The 12,205-nt window shown below is 34.3% G+C and overlaps 1 long non-coding RNA gene across 1 annotated transcript; it reads left to right on the top strand.

Moving 5' to 3' along the window:
• Positions 1–1,473: 1,473 nt before the first annotated feature.
• Positions 1,474–6,683, top strand: LOC128547961 (uncharacterized). The gene is made up of 4 exons (XR_008366818.1): positions 1,474–1,619; positions 2,641–4,682; positions 5,293–5,372; positions 5,811–6,683. It is a non-coding gene; the product is annotated as an uncharacterized LOC128547961 (long non-coding RNA).
• Positions 6,684–12,205: the final 5,522 nt, after the last annotated feature.

Raw genomic sequence — 12,205 nt, 5'->3', positions numbered from 1 at the left:
ATATGGCCCCGCCCCTGGGGTCACATGGTTTATATAGACTTATATAGGAAAATCTTTGAAAATCTTCTTGTCTAAAACCATAAGGCCTAGTGCTTTGATATTTAATATGTAGCATCATATAGTTGTTGGCCTGTACCAAGACTGTTCAAATGATCCCCCTAGGATGAAGTAAGGCCCCGCCCCGGGGGTCACATGTTTTATATAGATTTGTATAGAAAAGAAACTTTAAAAATCTTCTCGTCTGAAACCACAAGACCTAGGCTTTTGATATTTGGTATGTAGCATTGCCTTGTGGTCCTATACCAAGATTGTTCAAATTACCCCTGGGGTGAAAAAAAGCCCTGTCACGGGGTTCACTAGTTTTACATAGACATATATAGGCAAAAACTTTAAACATTTTCTTGGCTGAAACTGCAAGACCTATTCTTTTGTTATTTGGTATGTTGCATTGCCTAGTAGACTTCTACCAACATTGTTCAAATTATGCCCCTGTGGTGAATGAGGCCCTGCCCTGGGGGTCAAAAATTTTACAAAGACTTGTATAGGAGAAAACCTTAAAAATATGTTTGCCTGAAAGTTCAAGGATTATGCCTTTGATATTTTGTATGAATCATTGCCTAGTTGATCTCTAACAAGTTTGTTTGAATTATGTCCCTGGGGTGAAAAGAGGCCCCGTCCCAGGAGTCACTTGATATATGAGTTATGTAGGAAAAAATACTTAAAAAATTATCAGATCATATTTCCTAGACTGTTTAATTAAAACTATCTGATGACCCCAAGTGATAAGGGACACCCGACTGTGACCTTGACCTACTAACCTACTTTCGTTTTTTTTTAAGATACAGCCTTGAAATTTGGATGACATATATAGTTTTGCACACCGATCTGAAAACTGACTTTCAATGACCATGAATGTGACCTACTGACCTACATTCTTGTTCTTTAAGATACAGTCTAGAAATTTGGATGACATGTACAGTTTTGCCCACTAATCTTAGAATTGAATTTCAGTGACCATGAATATGACCTACTGACCTACATTCTTGTTTTTGAAGCTTTTGTAAAGAAGTTTGTTCAAGCAAGCAACTTTACTCAGGTGAGGGATATAGGGCCATCATGTCCCTCTTGTTACTTAGATATGTTTGATTCTGTGCTTCCAAAAATGTATTCTGATTTTGATTTTGCAAGTTTACGAACAAAATAGTAAAAATGATAATGGTATAGTGACTGCAAACTTACTGATTTCTTTAGTTTATGACCACTTGTTTAAAAATGAATACATGTATAATCGCTTATATCACCGAAACAAGTATGTCGTGAATCAGGAAATTTTATTGAGTATAAATATCTCTGTTTGAACATAGAAATGGCTTAAAGCAATAAATAAGGAATTATGCAGTCCTGTTAACTTCTTGCATAAACTGTTTTAATGTTATATTCTAAGACATTCTTTTGTTTATTTCAGTTATCCAAACTATAAATTTGTGAGCAATGTCGAGTCAGCTATTCTTGCAAAACACCTTTCTGCCAGATTTTCTGAATCTCCTTTTTATGGATTAATTCTTGATGTTCATATGTTATCAATGTCTGACTTTTTTGTCTGTACTTTATCATCAAATGTAAGTATCTTGATCGCACGTATATGGGTAGATTTTCCTTCTGTGTCTGCTCTATGCACTGTATTTTACAAAAAAAAATCACTTAATCGCAATCTAGAGTGTAACATTTGCTGTAGATATGTATATTTCGGAGTTAATGTCACTTTTATCGACAACAAATACAAAAGTCGATGTCAAAATGTCTCATAGGGGCCCATGCCTAGTTTGGGGTTTCTTCATTGGGTTCATCCAGCTCTGTAATGTGTACTTAAAGAATAAAAGTCCCTGTAAGTAAGCATATCGCTGACAAGTTATCAATGATTTAAATTTATTGTGGTATTTGCGTTGTCAAATAATGACTTATTTTTCTAGCAATGTCAGATGTACCGTATTATGTGAACACTCATGGCGAGCTGGCCGGTGACGGGCGGGCGGTCGGCGTCCAAAAGCATGTCCGCTCTCTAAGTCAAACAGATTTCATCCGATCAATTCCAAACTTGGTGACAATGTTTACAAGTGGGCATAATATCTCGGCCACGTTCGATAACCAGCAAAATCGTCCCAGACACTCTTGGGCTATGGCCCTTGAATTACTAAAAATCTTCAAATTTAGCCTTGTCCGCCCTCTAAGTCAAACAGTTTTCATCCGATATTGACCAAACTTGGTGACAATGTTTATGGCCATAATATCTCAGCCAATTTCGATAACCAGCTAAATCGACTCAGGACTATGGCCCTTGAATTACTAGAAAAACTGCAAATTTAGCTTTTCCGCTCTCTGAGTCGCACAGGTTTCATCCGATCTTCCACAAACTTGCAGATAATATTTGTGGGCATAATATCTCAGCCAAGTTCGATAACCAGCTCTTTAAGTCAAACAGTTTTCATCCGACAAACTTGCTGACAATGTTTATGGGCATAATATCTCGGACAGGTTTGATAGCCAGCAAGATCGCCCCAGGCACTCTTGGATTATGGTCCTTGAATTAGGCCAAGTTCGATGACGGGCGTATTCTGTTACAGTCTGCCACTCTTATTTCAGACTGCGAGACTTCTGTACGAATTGATGAACGTACGATACTGGAACGCACCGGACCGTATCAAATCACTTGATATCGAATTCGCATATCATATGGAAAGATACAACAGATACTTTTTGCACAACACAGAAATGAGACGTTCTTCAAGCAGTTCAAAGTCAAAAAGGATATTTAAAATCCACGGAAAATAACGACAACACTGGACAATAATGCCACTGCTTTTAGAATGCCTACATATTCTGAAGTTCCAATATTAGTCTAAAATATTATGGAAACTGGTTATTTTAGTTCTTTCCTTGTCGTAGACAATAGAGAATTTTGGGTAACATAACTACAGTGTCAAAAAACTGCACTTGTTGCAAATATTAGTTGTTGTAAATAATTGAGAAGCTAAATATTGCACAAGTCGCTAATACATACGCAAAATTTTCTAATCGGTCACATAGGTAGTTATTTGAAGTAAACTACATTTAATATTTAATATTTTGATATAATTACGCATATTCTACGACAGTGTTACACAATAAACGAAGTTGAACATAAACAATCAGGAAGCTAGAACAGATGAATAAATACATCACTAAGGATAAAGGTCACAAAATTAAAACTATCACAAACTTATCGCCGGCTATTCTGGTCTCTTCTGTACCAGGAAAAGCTGAAATAAAATCCTACATCTTTGAATGTACTTGAATCGAAAGTTAGCCCAAGTGAACTAGGTTACCAAGCCTATATTTTACGGTGACACAGTCAAACCGAGTCTGCTATTATGTCACTTGCCTACATCCAATGCTTCCAAAGGCTCTTTTCAGATTTGAGCCGCACCATGAGAAAACCAACATAGTGCGTTTGCGACCAGCATCCGCTTTCAAAGCCTATTGCAATTAGAGAAATTGTTAGCGAACAGCATGGATCCTGACCAGACTGCTCGGATGCGCAGGCTGGTCCGGTTCCATGCCGGTTGCAAACGCACTATGTTGGTTTTCCGAAGGCCGGCTCATTTTATCCTTGTTCCAAAACGTGCTCAATTTGGCCTACATTGTGTTAGAGGTTCACTTAGCAGGGGATAACATATATTTAAACTTTATTGTAGCTTTGGAACATAGCAGGGGCTAAGAGCACGTGTTTCATTAATTATTGTAGTAAAATGTTGACTTTGCGCTGTAAAGAAGGTCTAGACCCCCTTCCAGCGAGATCGTATTGTACTGCGCCCCTAAAGTAACGGAGTCAAAGGGTTGAATGCAAAGCCCCGCGTCCAAAATTGATATTTAGCTGTTAGATAGGGGTAAACATTACATCTCTTGCGAGATTTTGTAACATTCTTTTAGTACTCTTTCATGAGTAAATATAAATTTTCGCCAAAAATGCTCATTTCTTTGTAATTACATTTGTCTATAAGTATACAATTAATGTTTTAATTCCTACAGAGTTTAAACATAACACGGCCGGAGATTCTTTGCAATACAACTTCACGTGGGAAACTAGAATCTCACTTAACTGCTTCATACTTATCTGAATTTAATTTATTACAAGAAAAGAAGCCGGAGCTTCAAAATGCCGGTGCGCCATGCTAATTGCCCTGTTGTTGGACAGGGTCTAGTACTTATGCCATGGTTGAATTAATATCTGATATTATGATTGTAAATATGACATATTGAAGCATTCAATTTCTTTTTCAAGTCTTACGTGTGTTTCAGTTATGTTATGAAGTAACATTTAAATAATGTTTTATGGTGATACGTGAAGTGCTAGAATTTTCTATGATGTAAATAAGAAGCTGTCACAGGACGGGGCTGAACCTAGGGTAAAAACCTATTGAAAAAGCCTTCCTAACTAAATATTACCAATTTTGACACTAAACATTGGAAGGATACACATTTACATTTTGGATTCAAAGATAAATATTCTTTGGATAATCTAAATACAGCTTGGATTGTGTGACAAATTTGGAATATTACTGATTGGATCTAAATTTGATCAGGACAGTACACTGACTACTCCTTCATACTGTAGTTGGATTGTACGGAGAGCGAACATTTTCCAGGTATCTGAATTACAATTTTTCAAAAAAGATAATGTTATTGTTAATGGCTGCTGGTTTGTTTTTCTGTTACCTTAAGTATTTTAAGTAACAAGAAGTTGTTACCCTTAGACGTAACACTTTTAACTGTGACCGCGGACGTTGAACTAAGGACATCTGATCATTCGCCAGTACTAATATTTTACTCTGATCCTTTGGTGTATACTAATAACTCGACGTAAATAGCGTGAAACACTGTAACATCACTGCGGGAAAGCTAAATGTCAGATAGTAAAAGTTCAAAAGATACTTGAAATATAAAATTAAGTGTAGTAAAGACTATGATTATCAATATATAGACACTGTAACTAAAAAATTAAAACCGGATATTGTAACATTTAGGCTCCAAATATATATTGCTAAGTGCATCAAATAATACAAACACAATATTAAAATAGTGTGTGTTATTTTTTAAAAGAGATATTTACACCAAAAAATTTAGTCCCCATAACATTTTTGGAAATAGGATAGACAACTCCTGAATGACTATCCCATCAAATTTGCTGAAATAAAAATAAACTTAGGTATTTTTCAGGGATACCCTCATTAAAGTATGTTTCTTCATTTCATTCAGACATGGAATGTAAACAAATCCAGGAACTACTTAACAGTACAAGGACATCAAACAACCTTTTTCATTTTCCTGCAGAACAGGTACACATGTTAGGACATAATTTTAGTTAATAACCCAACATGTAAAACAATTAATTAGCTCACCAAAGAAATGAAGACTATTAACTTCACAATATTTTATTACCTCCCTTCATTATATTTTATCATCTACATTCTACATATTTTTTTATGGAATTACCTCCCTTTATCTCATATAAGCTTTCTTATATTGTAATTTGATCAGTCAGTATTTTTTCCTTTAGTCCATAAGTATAGTCGAAAAGAGTTAATATCAAGAGGTAGATGTGACGTGTAAAATGCATTGTAAATTAAGTGGGTTGGGTACAGATTAAACAGTTAAAATAAATTGAATATATTGTTTCCTGAGAAAACGTAAATATAGATATTTGAAATGTCCCATTGGCTTGTTTAATGACATGATATTCGATATTATAAGCAATTTTACTGATTTTTTTGCAGAAATTATTCAACAGTATTATTTTCATAATCGGCCGCCATATTGATGACGTCATTTCCGGATCCAGTCGCGGTCCCCAGAAGAGATACATACGTATTGTTTTTGTCTCAGACCAAGGAATAATTTGGTATATGTGGCTATATTTCTCAACCACTTTCGAGCGGGATTACAAATGACCGTGGACTATAACATTCACAGCGATGCCTGCCGTATTGATGATGAAAGCCTTATATTTATAGGCGTAATATTGTAAAAACAGTTTTTGTTAACATAATCAAAATTTCAAAATGAATCGGATGAAATGGCGTTTTATTTGAAATTGATAAATGAGTAAAATGGAATAAAAAATAATTAATTAACTTGCATATTAATCCTCATTTATTCCTTGGGCTGGCAGAGTTAATGTTCTGTCACGCCATTGCAAGGTGCGTTGAGTATTGTTCGCAGCATTCAAGTATAAGCTGTCATAATCCTAAGCTACTCCAGGGATGGTTTTATAAAATAGTTTCATTTTAAGATATCTTGAACAATGCAGTGTTTTCTCTCTTTTAATATCCTATGCAATCTTAAATAGAATCTAAACATGTGTGACAACTTTCATAGTAATATTGAAAGTACTGCGTAATGATGAAGAATCTTCGAGGAGTTCCATCATGCGTTTTCGTTATGGTAGTTCAACAGTTCTCTGATTTGATAACTACTTAAATCCTATGATTCTTTCAAACAGTCTGTTTCAATTGACTTCGAGAGCCTTATTAAAGATCAGTTATTTAGCAGACTGCAAAATTTGTTAAAAATATTTCTTACGCAATGGAAGTTAGAAATTGAAGTATTTTCATGTATTTTAATGCTTTTTCGTGAGTCAATGTATATATCGTTTCGTTTGATTGAGAAAGTCACCAAGTGTATATTATCTACACAAAGTGATAACTGCTTTACATAGTTTTAAATTTGAAACTTATTTTAAAAGTTGTGTTATGATTCATGTATTTAATACTTTTGAACATTTATTACCTCACACGCTAGGCATTCCGCTTGGCATTCTTTTCTGCTCGATCCGCAAAGAATTTGCACTTGTATTTCCTCAACAGTTACCAATGATCATAGATCACAATATTCTACATTGTTCAAACATGAATAGTTTATATACTTAAATAAAGCAAATAAAAATGAAGAGAAAGTCATCGAAAACTTGGAGTACTTGCCTCGTGTAATTTATTTCTTTTAAAACACGTAACTAGTATGGAGTAGAGCTAAAGCGTTAATACATACTGTGAAACAAATACTGATTTCTTTTATAAAATTTAATTTGCATAAAGTAGTTAAAGCTATTATGCAAGTGCGATGGCACAACTATAGATAATCAGAGAATGCAAAAGGTCCTTGCTGTCTTGTTCGAGCTACATTTTTCAAGATAATATACTAATCTCTGAACAGTGACACCATCCTGTGCAACATTTACAGTTGCCTAATATTGATCGAAATATCTTGGAGATAGTGTAATAAATAATTATGTGAGTTCTGAAGGGGCTACCCTAATGAGAAGTTTTGAAAGAATAACATAAATGGAACTGTTTATAGACCTTTCCTTAAGTCTTAATCCCTTTTTTGTTATTTCCAATAGCGTTTTCATCATGCACCTGTACCCTCTTACTTTTCAAATTTGATTGAAATTGTAACACTTCTGTATGTGAAGAGTTTTTTTTTTTTTTTTTTTTTGAATAATGTCTTCATCATGAACTTCTACCCTCTTACTTTTCAAATTTGATTGAAGGTTTAGCACTACTGTATGTAAAGAGTGTACCCTTGATATGGGCATATGTCTTAATCTAAATAATTCGATAGTCAGACTGCCTTATATTATTAGCTGGCCATCTAGTTGTGGAAACTTCGAACAACCGAAATTATGGAGGATAAATCACCGTACACAGTCTTGTCAAGTTACTGGTTTTATCGCTTACACATATTGTCTTGTAGACGCGGTAAACGTTAACCATGTAGATTTCATAAATATGTTTAAATAACTAGAAAATACGTAGAATATTTTCATTTTCCGACAACATATTAATGCGTGTTTAGATAATTAGAAAATCGCTAAAGTTTTAAACTGCAGCAAAGGCTATTTGCAAAATGAAAAACGAAACTTTTTAAGACTTTTAAAAAGTGCCTTTTCAAAATGTGTTGCTTTGCAGCTTACTATTGAATGATGACCTTCGACACCGCAGAATAAAACGATGCTAAATACTCATATAGAAATAACACAAGCTTGATTTCCGTTCGATAAATTTTCGTCACTAAAATGAAGATGTCAAGAATAATAGATAGCCAGTTTGGCTACAACTTTAAAATTGTTACTGTTGTGATAATGGTTTTCCTCCTAACATATTGTCATTTTCATTCGAGTAAAAATTACACACCTCGTGTTAGTTGTCAATATAAAATAAGTGATAATAAAGTTAATAATCAAGAAAAGCAGTTTGACCTACATGTAATTGTTATGGTTTATGACAGGGCGCATTCACTACTCAGATTGCTTAAATCTCTGAAATGATGCTGAATATTTTTCTGATTTAATCAAAATTGAAGTTTGGATTGATAGGTCTGATAAGGGCATCATCGACGACATTACTTTAAAGACAGCACGGAACTTTGTGTTTAAGCACGGAGACTATGATATTATATTGCATCGATATCACATAGGAACCTATGGACAATGGTTAAGAACTTGGAAACCAAAATTGAATTCATCAGAAATTGCTGTTTTTTTAGAGGATGACTTCACTGTTTCTAAATACTTCTGGAAATATTTAAAAGTTGTTCATAAGACATATGATAATCATACGGATATTAATGGTTATTCGTTACAAGGATATCAAATAACATTCAATGATAAAAAAACATCACATACTTCAAGTATCGCATTCAAATTTCGTTTATCTTTTCCCAGTTGTTGGTTCTTGGGGATTTTCACCCAATAAAAGGAATTGGAAAGACTTTATAGACTGGTATAATTTAAAAGATAAAGAAAAAATCATAATGCCACTTATTCCAGGACACCTTGCAACAAAGTGATATAAAGTTTTTATCAAGCGAGGAAGATCTAATACGATGTGGACAATTTAGCATATATATTGTGCTTGGAAAAATAATGAATATACACTTTATTGTAACTATCCAAGTAAGTATTTCTCTTTAAATCATAACGGAAGTGGCATGATTTACATAACATTTAGGGGCTCTTCGCTTCTTATGTTTAATATTCTCAACTACTCATGTCTAGTACAGCCATGTTCGCGTATAAGTAACTTGTATCATATTTTACGGTTTTCTTCTCATTTGTAGATCACACAGGATTGGAGGGAAAAGGGTTTACACTATCGCAAAAGTCTAGGTGCCACAAACCCTCTTCTAATGGAGTGGAAGACAGAATATGAAAAATTGCCGAAGATACCAATATACTTTGATTTTTCTGGAAAACTAAAGAGGCTTGAAGAAATCCAAAAAAAGTTTTAGCGATATATTATAGCATTTTGATTGCTTTGAAAACGCGCGATCATTCGAAAATCACTTCTATAATTCATGTTTTGCCTGATGAAAATTATCTTTTATGACACAATGTAAGAAAAATTAAAATAAACAACTTCGTTACTAGTGTGAACAAACTTGCTAAATAATGTAACTAAACAAACTTGCTGCTTACGCACCGTGTCCAACGTGCATTTTCGGCGGGTACGCTACATACATGGTATATTGTACGTTCCATTACCGGCATTTCCTGTTGATTTTGTCAACATTCTGTATGGTGAGGTAAGAAAAACTACTTATTTTCATTGAAAGTCAGCATGTTTATAGTAGCGATATATTCAGTACGAGCTGCAGATCATTCACGCTCCCCATCGTAATGTGATTTTGAGCACTAATTTTCTAGTTTCTTCAAACATTCGAGTAAACTGACGTGTGAATTCGGTTTCGAACTCGAACGTTCACTTTCAGGTTCATTTTCTTTCTCTTAAAATCATTCTGTTGACTTTTCACCTGTTTAACGCGAGAATAGTATATCAAGTTACAAACAAAAATATATCATGGCGTAAATTCATGTTTTAGGGGAGCTTTGTGTCAAAATTAGCGATGTACGCCCTAATAAAACGGCGCGTCTACAGAAGTACGCCACATAAAAAGAAAGGCCGTTAAATTTATAGTAACTCATTACAAATGTCTTCACTCGCATCCTTTCTTTCATTTTATTTACATTTTTTAACATTTATAAACAGTTTTGGAATTACATAATGTAATAACGGTAATATTAATCATTCGAAAGATAAAATAAACATGCTCGTTTTGTATAAACAGTACAGTATAGAATTGCCCGTTAAAGTTTTTACCTGGGAATCATAATTATTCCATATATTTTCGTAAATTTATCTTCGGTGTCTGAACCTAAAACGAATTAAAAACTAAAAATGTATTTCACAAGTAACATAATGTCGCATTTACAGGTAGCAGTGCGGACAAAACCTTTCTCACTCCTAATTTCGCATTTTTTAAAAAAACATTTTTGTTGCCTACATCTGACCATATCTTTGTTTTCAAATTTTATCTGCAGACTTAACAGGAAGGAAATTCTCATAAGGGAGAACGATCTCAGGTTGAATGTGCCATTTTTTATATTTTGCCTTGTTCTCGGGCGCTGTTTCAGTTCATCAGTACATTAAGACCATGTTTACATGAAATAATATTTCCGTTAAAAAATGAGATGTAACAGTAGCGGATACAGTCTTTAGTTTAAGAATACTGCTGTGTAAACTTGGCCTGTCAAACATCATAACCTATCCCGAATCTGGGGTAGGTTGTGGTAGTATGCCGGGTACTCTGTGCGAGGTACACCCTTACCTTACAGTATGGTATAGCATTATAAGACTACATGGCATTTAACCTTTTCGTATTTCTGAGTTCACATAACTCAAAATGCTGAATTTCATAATATATCTTATGTCGATATATCTACAAAATAACGAACTGTCAGAACACGTTAAATGTTTAATACGTCAAAAATTACTTATAGTGGTCCAAATCGGTATTTCAAACACAGTTTCGTTGTCCTTTTATTTACAATGCTTGCGCTTTCCAAGAAGTGTATTTGAAAAATGGCGCGTTTAAAGTATTTGCAAATGACGTCTAGGCTCTTCAATACAGATGGGAAGTCACGTGTGGCACAACCAACCCGTGGCACATTCAACATTCACCCTTACTTAACTGGCCAAACTAATAGTCATCATTTCTTGTTCATTTCCTGAATGAAAAACACTTGTATTCAAGATAACCGTAGAAGGAATTTTCGATTCTTCTTTTGAAGTATCTTAGAAAAAAAAGAAAGGCAGATTTCATGTCGTATGTGTTTCCAGAAAATAAAATGAGCCTCGCCATGAGAAACCAACATAGTGCCTTTGCGATAAGCATGGATCCAGACAAGTTTGCGTATGCGCGCAGCCTGGCAGGTTTCATGCTGTTCGCTTTCAAAGCCTATTGCAATATAAAAGAAACCATAAGCGAATAGCATGGATCCTGACCAGGATGCGCTTGCGCAGCTGGTCTGTATCCATGCTGGTCGCAAAGCCAATATGTTGGTTTTTATGGCGCGGCTCAAATCTACAATAGAAAACAATTAAAATTCGTAAAAAAATGTTACATGTACGTGAAATAATATAAGAATAAAATCAATGCCGATAACATTACGTTATACTGAATTAAAATATAATGGTGCACGCCGGTAATTTGGAACCCGTGGTATCGAGCGTAGACACTACTACGCCATCGTGTAATTTGTGTTTTCTACCTATGTAACTATTTTCAGGGTACGGTTCTTCCGTAAGCTAACGTAAACGCCCGAAAATATTGGCCAACATAATGAGTGCCAGGTAAATGCTTATGGACAACTGACTGAAAATTATTATAAACGATATCTAATTGTTCATGTAGCTCTACAAACACAGTAATTTCATATATTTAGTCAAGTTTATTTGATAACATTCGACATTAAAATTATTATTTTAAAGGGAATTCCTAAAGTTTTTTATGCGCATCTTTCTGCGCAGCCGACACTTTCTATGGAAAACTGAAGTGAAGTCAACATTTGTTGAAACATGTGACAGACAATCTTAAATATGAGGAATCTTGAATGAAATAACATTTTTGATAAGTTTTATCAGTAATCAAATTTTGATACTGTTTTATATTGTATTGACAAGTACTCTGCCTGACAGGTATCTTGCCATTTTGTGGTTGTGTTTTCACATGGCATTTTAGTACAAAGACAGTGTCATTCATATAATGTAAGACAATTGACTTAGTACTGATAAGACAATATCACCTTTCAGATTATTTAGTATTCAATTATAGA

This window comes from Mercenaria mercenaria, chromosome 1, assembly GCF_021730395.1.
Source record: "Mercenaria mercenaria strain notata chromosome 1, MADL_Memer_1, whole genome shotgun sequence".
Classification (NCBI taxonomy): domain Eukaryota; kingdom Metazoa; phylum Mollusca; class Bivalvia; order Venerida; family Veneridae; genus Mercenaria; species Mercenaria mercenaria.
Note: the sequence above shows the minus strand (reverse complement) of the source record. Positions and strands in the feature narration are given on the sequence as shown.